The sequence below is a fragment of the Canis lupus genome, chromosome 4 (genome assembly GCF_003254725.2).
Source record: "Canis lupus dingo isolate Sandy chromosome 4, ASM325472v2, whole genome shotgun sequence".
In the NCBI taxonomy this organism is placed as follows: domain Eukaryota; kingdom Metazoa; phylum Chordata; class Mammalia; order Carnivora; family Canidae; genus Canis; species Canis lupus.
Window position 1 is genome coordinate 67,333,497 of NC_064246.1, and position 8,156 is coordinate 67,341,652.

Here is an 8,156-nt window from a genome sequence, read left to right on the forward strand (position 1 = left end):
CTCTACTCTTGTAATTCTGTCTACTATTGAGAAAGGGCACAAAACATTTATGAAAGGCCTCTAAAAACAACATTTATTGTCTTATTAGGGACTAAATGAAGAGACAAGTTCCCAGGCTGATCCTTCAGCTTTCCTAAGGCCATATGGTCCTAAGGCCTCATGGTTCAAAAGTAGCATGTATCCAGGGTGGGGTAGGGGAGGACAGCATCATTCTGGAGGTCTCCACCACCACAGATCTCCGTCTCTGGGGTGTGTGTCCAGAGCTGGATGGATGTGGCTAAGAGCCAGCCATGGCAGGTAGCTGTCCAGTGTTCTGTAGTACCCTGTTCTCTGGGGGCTGTCTGACTCCTTTTGGCTCGTGGATGATGGCTCCTATGCAGACAGATCTAAGTCTGGCTCCAAAGTGTTCTGGGTTCCAGATGAGTGGCTGTGTTGAGGGCAGGTGTGGCTCAGTAGCCCACACAGACTAGAAAGTAGTTCCCAGTTGAAATATATACTGTCCCACCAGGGCTCCCCCAGCTTAGGGTAGAAAGGGAGAGGCCATGGCCCCAAATCTTTTGAGCTCAGAGGCAAAGGCAGTGGGGGTTCTAGCACCACCTCTGCAGATTCCCAAGCCTTCTTCACACAGTGGCAAAAAGGCTGGTCCATGACTTCCACCTCTGAATCTGGAGAAATGGAGTGTCTAGACGGAGAGAAGAGGCAAAGGACTGAGCTTAGCATGGAGCTTTTTTTTTTTCCGAGGACATGATTGCTACGTTTAATTCAATGGTTATACCCAATCCTGTCTTGTAAAACCAAAACACCCCTATCAAAACTACATTGTGATGTGAGTACAGGTTTCTCGTTTTTGATACAGCTCTAGAAAAAAGTTGGCACCAAATGCACATTAAAAGAAGTTTTAAGGCTTAATAAAAATACGGACTAAGGATTCCAAAATGCAGCTTAGAGGTTGAGAACAGGATGCTGAGTTAATGAACCTTCCAAATACAGGCAGTCCCCGGTGTATTGAGCATTTCCCAAATATAAATGGGCTCACAGGAGTAGGAAGTCCTCTCCTGCTTCTCTCAGTGACCAGGCTACCAGGCACCTAAACCCACTTCTACAGCTCGGGGGAGGGAAGGGCGGGGAGAGCAGGAAGGGAGGGCACCCGTCTGTACTGTGCAGAGACTCCTGCTCAGTTCCCCTGTGCCTCCATCCCTACTTCTAGCATGGGACTTCATATACTGTTCGGTCTCTTGTGCAGTCCCAAATTACAGTGCATTAGGTAGGGTGGTGACATTACTTTGAGACAAATTGTTTCAGAAGGCTGAGTCTGATGATGTTAAGTCAAAAGTAGAATCATATTGATCCCAATTCTATAAAGTTGAACTGGTATCAGTGATTAATAGGGTTAAAGTTAAAAACAAGAAAGATCACAAATGGGGTTACTCTGTGTGAAAAACCAGATACATTCTGTGTCCTTTACATATGTGATATTGGATATTCTCATCATCACCTGAAGTTAGAGCACAGGCTTTGCTAGAGTGGAGGTGAAAACCTGGGTCTCCAGAGAGATTTCTGTAGGGGGACTGGTTTGGAGAGGCGGTAAGGACCAAAGTGATTCATCAATTCTCCGGTCTTGATTTGAACTCTCAACTTCCTGCTTTGGTCCTCTACTTCTGGATTCCTAAATGACAACCGAGAGGAGAGAGAGACAAAAGAGCTTTAGATATCAAAAGGTTACATGTTGGGTTCCAATTCTTATTTCAACCTTTACCAAGTGTATATAATTATTAAACTAAGTTGCTCTTTTAAAAGATTTTATTTATTCATGAGACACACAGGCAGAGGGAGAAGCAGGCTCTGTGCAGGGAGCCGGACGCGGGACTTGATCCCAGGTCTCCAGGATCAGGCCGTGGGCCAAAGGCAGGCCCTAAACTGCTCAGCCACCTAGGGATTCCCCTGCCAGTTGCTTTTTTTAAACTGTGAAGGGAGGACAAAAAATACTGATTTCAAAAGGCAGCTGTGAGGATTTAATAAAATATTGGTAAGGTGACAGTTCCTGACACACAACTAATAACCTTTGTAAAGGTATAATCATTATTATTTGATCAAAGATATGAGGGTGGAAGTCCATGGTTCTGTCATGGTTTTTGTGTGTGTGCATGTGTGTTTTTGAGATTCACTTGAGAGAGAGAGAGAAAGAGAGAGAGAGAGAAAGAGAGAGAAAGAGAGAGAGAGAGAAAGAGAGAGAGAGAAAGAGAGACAGAGAGAGAGAGAGAGAGAAAGAGAGACAGAGAAAGAGAGAGAGAGAGAAAGAGAGACAGAGAAAGAGAGAGAGAGAGAGAAAGAGAGACAGAGAAAGAGCAGACATAGGGAGGAGGAGGAGCAGGAGAGAAGCAGCCTCCCCTGAGTGCTGAGCCCAGGTGGGGCTCGATTCCCACCATCCTGAGACCATGACCTGAGCTGAAATCAAGACTCCTGTGCTTAACCGGCTGAGGCCCTGAGGTGCCCCCAATTATAGTTCTTTATTCCCATAAAACAAATGGAAAACGTGGCTTTTAAGAAACATCTCTCACGTGAGTAATTTTTACATTCTTGGATTCTGGAGTAAAATCCTAGCCACTATACACTATCCTCTGTTCTGCATTTTGCGTGATCCAAGGTTCTTCTTCAAGGTCATCAACCTTGCATCCTCACCCCAGTAGGCATGTGCCCAGAGCCTCTCCCTTGCCAGGTGCTGCGAAAGGCAGTGAAGACCCATCTCCCCTTTCCGGCCTGAAGCAGGTGCAGGAGCTTGCAGCCCCAGGACTTGAGCCTGGAAGGGGTTTGCTCCCTTGGGGACCCGGTCTCTAAAAAGCAATGAGCAGATGGGCTCCCCAGCCAGCCTCCCTTGCAAGGTCTGCGGTGTGCCAGGCCGGCGGGGGCCCAAGCTCGGTCTGGGTGTGGGTGTGGGAGCGCGAGGCGGCCCCGGGGGGCCAGTGGCAGGGCCCCGGGCAGGCGGGGTCTGCGGGGCGGTCGTGCACCCAGGGGGATTCCGGCAGCCTGCTCGGGTTGGGCTGTCTCCCATTACCATCCATCGCTTTTTGAGGTCTCCCCCGCCCACTGGGTGCCCGCGCCCGGAGCCCCTCGGCAGCGCCCCGCGCGGCCCCCTCTCCTGCTGCGGGGGAGCTGGGCCCTGGGTGCACCGCCGCCCGGGGCCTTAGCCCGGGGTTCCCTTCCCGGCCCCTCCTTTTCTACGCATTTAGAGTCTTGGGAATTAAATCATCCACTTCGGGTCAGTAATAAGGCAACAGGATTGGCCTTCAGGGGTTTTAGAGATGGTGAGGGAATGTTTTGCAAGGAAATTTTAAACCCCGCCCCCACAGTAACAGTTATTTCACTAATTTATTCGTTTAGCTGTGAAGCACAAGAGCCAAAAAAACCCCTCAGTAAACCGGGAAAATGCAAGTCCCTTGCACCCACCTTTGGTCTTCCAGGTTAAGCCCTGACACGCGTTTCAAATATAAGTCTGCATGGGTTTCACACCTAAGTGTGCTTAAAATAAGACTAGTGGCCCAAGGGAGCAGCATTACCAGCTAATGAAAAGAAACAAGACACTCGCATTAAAAGCCAGCAGGCAGCTACTAGGCATTAGAGAACAAAGTTGAAACCTAACACAAGAATAGAGAGCCAAAGAGAGTGGATTCTAAGTGTTTTCAACACACACACACACACACACACACACACACACACGGAAGTAACTGTGTGAAGTGATTGATATGTTAATTTGATTGTGCTAATCATTTCCCATAGATTAAATCATTACGTTGTACATAAAAAATTTTAAGATAAAGAAGAATGGAGCATAGAAAGGAGTTTAAACCAAAGAGAAATTTCCTCCAGATGAGAGAAACGTTTCTACCCTGTTCTCCCTCCTATGGCCCAGTACTTTCCAGCAACACCATTAATTATATCTTTCATCCCACTATGCACCCACATAGTCACAATAACAATTCCAACACCATAATGTGATTACCAAAAATCATCATAATTTTTGAGTTCTGTAAAGTCTTTGGTCTATCCCACTAGAGAGAAATAATATTACTGTCTTTTAAAGTCACTTGAAATAGTTCCTGGTGTGGTTATAACACACATTTAGGACCTCTGTTGTTCATTTTGGTTTCAATTCTTAAAGAATTATTCTATGCTTTTTTAAAAATTTTTTTTTGTATTTATTTATGATAGTCACACACAGAGAGAGAGAGAGAGAACGGCAGAGGCACAGGCAGAGGGAGAAGCAGGCTCCATGCACCGGGAGCCCGACGTGGGATTCGATCCCGGGTCTCCAGGATCGCGCCTTGGGCCAAAGGCAGGCGCTAAACCGCTAGCCACCCAGGGATCCCTATTCTATGTTTTTTAAAGTATTAAAAATTTTCCCAAACCAAATCTACAAATTATATTCAGAGCTTCTATTCAAGCATCCTCCACTCTGTTGTATTCACATAGAGCAGGGTAGGGAGGAAGGGGGAAAAGGAGAGGGGAGGAAGAGGGAGGGAGAGACTGAGAATATTCATTTCCTTGCTTTTCTTCACTTAATATTTCCAGCACTAGCTTCTCCCTTGGCTGCAATCCTTTCCCCATCTTCAGGATTCCATAAGGGAGTTCTCACTACGTTTTGTTAGCAAAGGACATAATTTGTGATGGAGAATTGAGATTTCTCCCTCCCCACCTGTTTTACTGATTTAGAATGAGAAAATTGGAGGGGTAAAGGCAGAGAGTGGAACGGAAGAAAAGGGACTCCCATTCTAGAATGAGGAACTTAATTTTGATTAATAGTTAAAAGCATCCAGATAGGGACGCCTGGGTGGCTCAGCAGTTGAGCGTCTGCCTGTGGCTCAGGGCATCATCCTGGGGTCCTGGGATCGAGTCCCACATCGGGCTCCTTGTGTGGACCCTGCTTATGTTTCTGCTTCTCTCTCAAGAAAAAATAAATAAAATCTTAAAAAAATAAATAAAAGCATCCAGATAAATGGATTCTACTTCTGGTTTCCTACTATTTGATGCAAAGAGATCAGCTCTCTTGATCTCTCAAAATAATAATAAGCAATGAGAGATCAACGGTAGGAAACCAGAAAAGTAGAATCCATTTATCTGGATGCTTTTAACTATTAATCAAAAGTTTCTGAAAAGATGTTTTAGAAAATAGGGAAATATATTTAAAACCTAGGCTAGGGTGTCCATCAAAAGATGAATGGATAAAGAAGCTGTGGTCTATGTATACAAGGGAATACTACTCAGCCATTAGAAACGACAAATACCCACCATTTGCTTCGATGTGGAGGGACCTGGAGGGTATTGTGCTGAGTGAAATAAGTCAATCGGAGAAGGACAAACATCATATGGTCTCATTCATTTGGGGAATATAAAAAATAGTGAAAGGGAATAAAGGGGAAAGGAGAGAAAATGAGTGAAAATATCAGTGAGGGTGACAAAACATGAGAGACTCCTAACTTTGGGAAATGAACAAGGGGTAGTGGAAGGGGAGGTGGGTGAGGGGTTGGGGTGACTGGGTGATGGGCACTGAGCGGGGAATTTGACAGGATGAGCACTGGGTGATATGTTATATGTTGACAAATTGAACTCCAATTAAAAAAAACCCAACCTGGCTAGGGTGGAAGGTAATGATGATTCATAAAGTATGTTTATTATTAATCACTCTACAGATGACTCAACCTAAAACATCTCTACTGAGATTTAAAAAGTTTTCACTGCCTTAAACTCCAACATCATTAAAACCTTGGAGTGCGTTCAGAAATTTCAGACAGCAGGCTGACTGTTGTCTCTGCCCTAGTGTCCTGAAGGCGAGTGTTTCTGACCAGTTCCCAGGAGCATGCAGAGCTCTGCTTATACCTAGATATTATCCACTTCCCAATGCCCAACCGCCACGCTCCAAACACATCTTCATACCTCCCCTGGCAAAGATCTTCCCTTCTCTTCTTTGCGCTGGCAAGTCAGTGCTGCTGCAATCGCCAATAGGTTTGATTTAGTTTGATGTTCATGGAAAGCAGAACAAAAAAAAGCTCTTTCCCCCCTCCTCCTCCCACCCTTCCCTCCCAGCGGAGCCAGAAGTAAGCTAGGATTTATAGTTTAACTTGCTACTTAATGTGTGGTCAGCCGACAGCACTAGCATCACCTGGGAGCTTGCTTCGAAGTGCAGTCTCCCAGGCTCCACCCCAGACCTACTGAATCTGAATCTCATCCGTGGCAGGTGATTTGTGTTCACATTCGAGGTGAGAAACACTCCTCAAGATTGGGTTCTGGGAGTTTGGGAACCAGCTCCTTGTAAGAGGTCTGGGGGATACGGGCTCAATGTGGTCGTCAGATCCTCGATCACAGGCTTTGGAACACAGATGGCACGCTTGCTGCTCAGCCTGGAATCACTGTTCCTGGGAGAGGTCGGGGCTGCTTCCTGCACAACAGCTGCCAAACTGACCCCATGATTCCAAACTAGAGGAAGCAAGAGTCATTTCTTGGTAATCTCTAGGAGGTAACCTCCAGGCAGCTGTGGCCTGAAGTACTGCAGTGCCTCTCTCTCCAAATGTGAGGACAGTTATTTTTGTTATTGGGAATTATTGTGGGACTACTAGTCCATGATACTTTATTACACTAAGTAATATTGTTTGATTCTTGTTGGGCAGATTGAACTAGAGGTTGAATCCAGAGGCAGTTGGCAAGATCCTTATGAGTGTCTAAAATAGATTTTTTTTTAGTATGAATGAACATTGAATTTTCTTTTTTAAAATATTTTATTTCCTTGAGAGAGAGAGAGAACTCAGCAGAGGAGGGACAGAGGAAGAAGCAGAGTCCCCGCTGAGCAGAAAAGCCTGGCCAGGACCCTAAGATCATGACCTTAGCCTAAGACAGACCCTTAACCCACTGAGCCATTGAGGTGCTCCTGACTTTTGAATTTTCATCAAATGATTTTTCTATGTCTGTTGAGATGATCATAAGGTTTTTTTCTTTTATTCTTTCAATGCATGGAGTAGCATTCCTCAACCTGTTCCTTGGTGCCCAGTTTGGTCTCCATATTTTTCTTTTTTATGCATATTTCTGGTTTCAGTTTCCTAAAGAGAAGCTGAAGGGACTCCATAAAAATCTGCTTTTTGCCTCTTTTCCTGCTCTATTCTTGCCAGGACCAGCACCCCCACCTTACATATGCTTTATAATACAAATAGTGTATGTCTTCCTTGTCAGGGACAAGGAGTTGAATGATTTCTTTAGAACCTTCCAGCACAACAGATAACACCTAAGGAGGACCAGGCAAGAAAGAGCAGATGGAGCCAATATGTGTGTATTCTAGATTACTGGCACTAGGCTTCTTAACACAGGACCCCCTGGCTCCAAGGAATAAATGACTCAAGGAGGACACCTGGACTCCCGTCCTTGTTCTAACTGGTTCCTAAATGCCTGAAGGACACGTATATCAGACCACAATCCTCTATAAGTACCCCAGACCCCAAGCAAAGGGGAACTGTCTCTCCTTTCTGTGCTGAGTCTCCTAGATACTGTCTGTACCTGTACTCTCTTTACACCTTCCACAAACTCTGCTCTCACTCCTGCTGGCTCAAGTTTGATTTCTATCCTGTGCGAAGCCAAGGATCCTCTTGGCTAGTCCTGCAGGGACCCCCTCTGGTCCTCAGACTCAACCAGCCTATATCACTATTACTTTGTTTAGAATATTTGTATTACTGTTCATAACTGAGATTGGCCAGTTTTCCTTTTTTGCTATATCTTTTTCAGGGTTTGTATCAAAGTTACTATAGCTTCACAAAATGAGGAGGGAAATGTTCTCTTTCTCCGCTCTCTGGAAGTTTGTGCAAGTATACAGTTATTTCTTCCTTTAAAAAGCTGGCTTCTCAGAGGGATGATGTTGAAGTCAATCAGTCCTGGTAAACCGCCAGACTTGGTTGGACTCCAGCCCCAGATCTTGCCAGGGTAGGGGTGGATACATTCTGAACCATGAATGTCAACATGGCTAAATCTGTAATGTGAAGAGATATCCAGAACCATGGTCTTGTAATATACTTTGTGACTTAAATAGAATCATCGCACAGTGAATTCAAATTATTTTTTTCAGTGACCTTGTTTTTTTTTTCTAACAACAAGAATCAGTCACAATGTAATTTCACTGATAC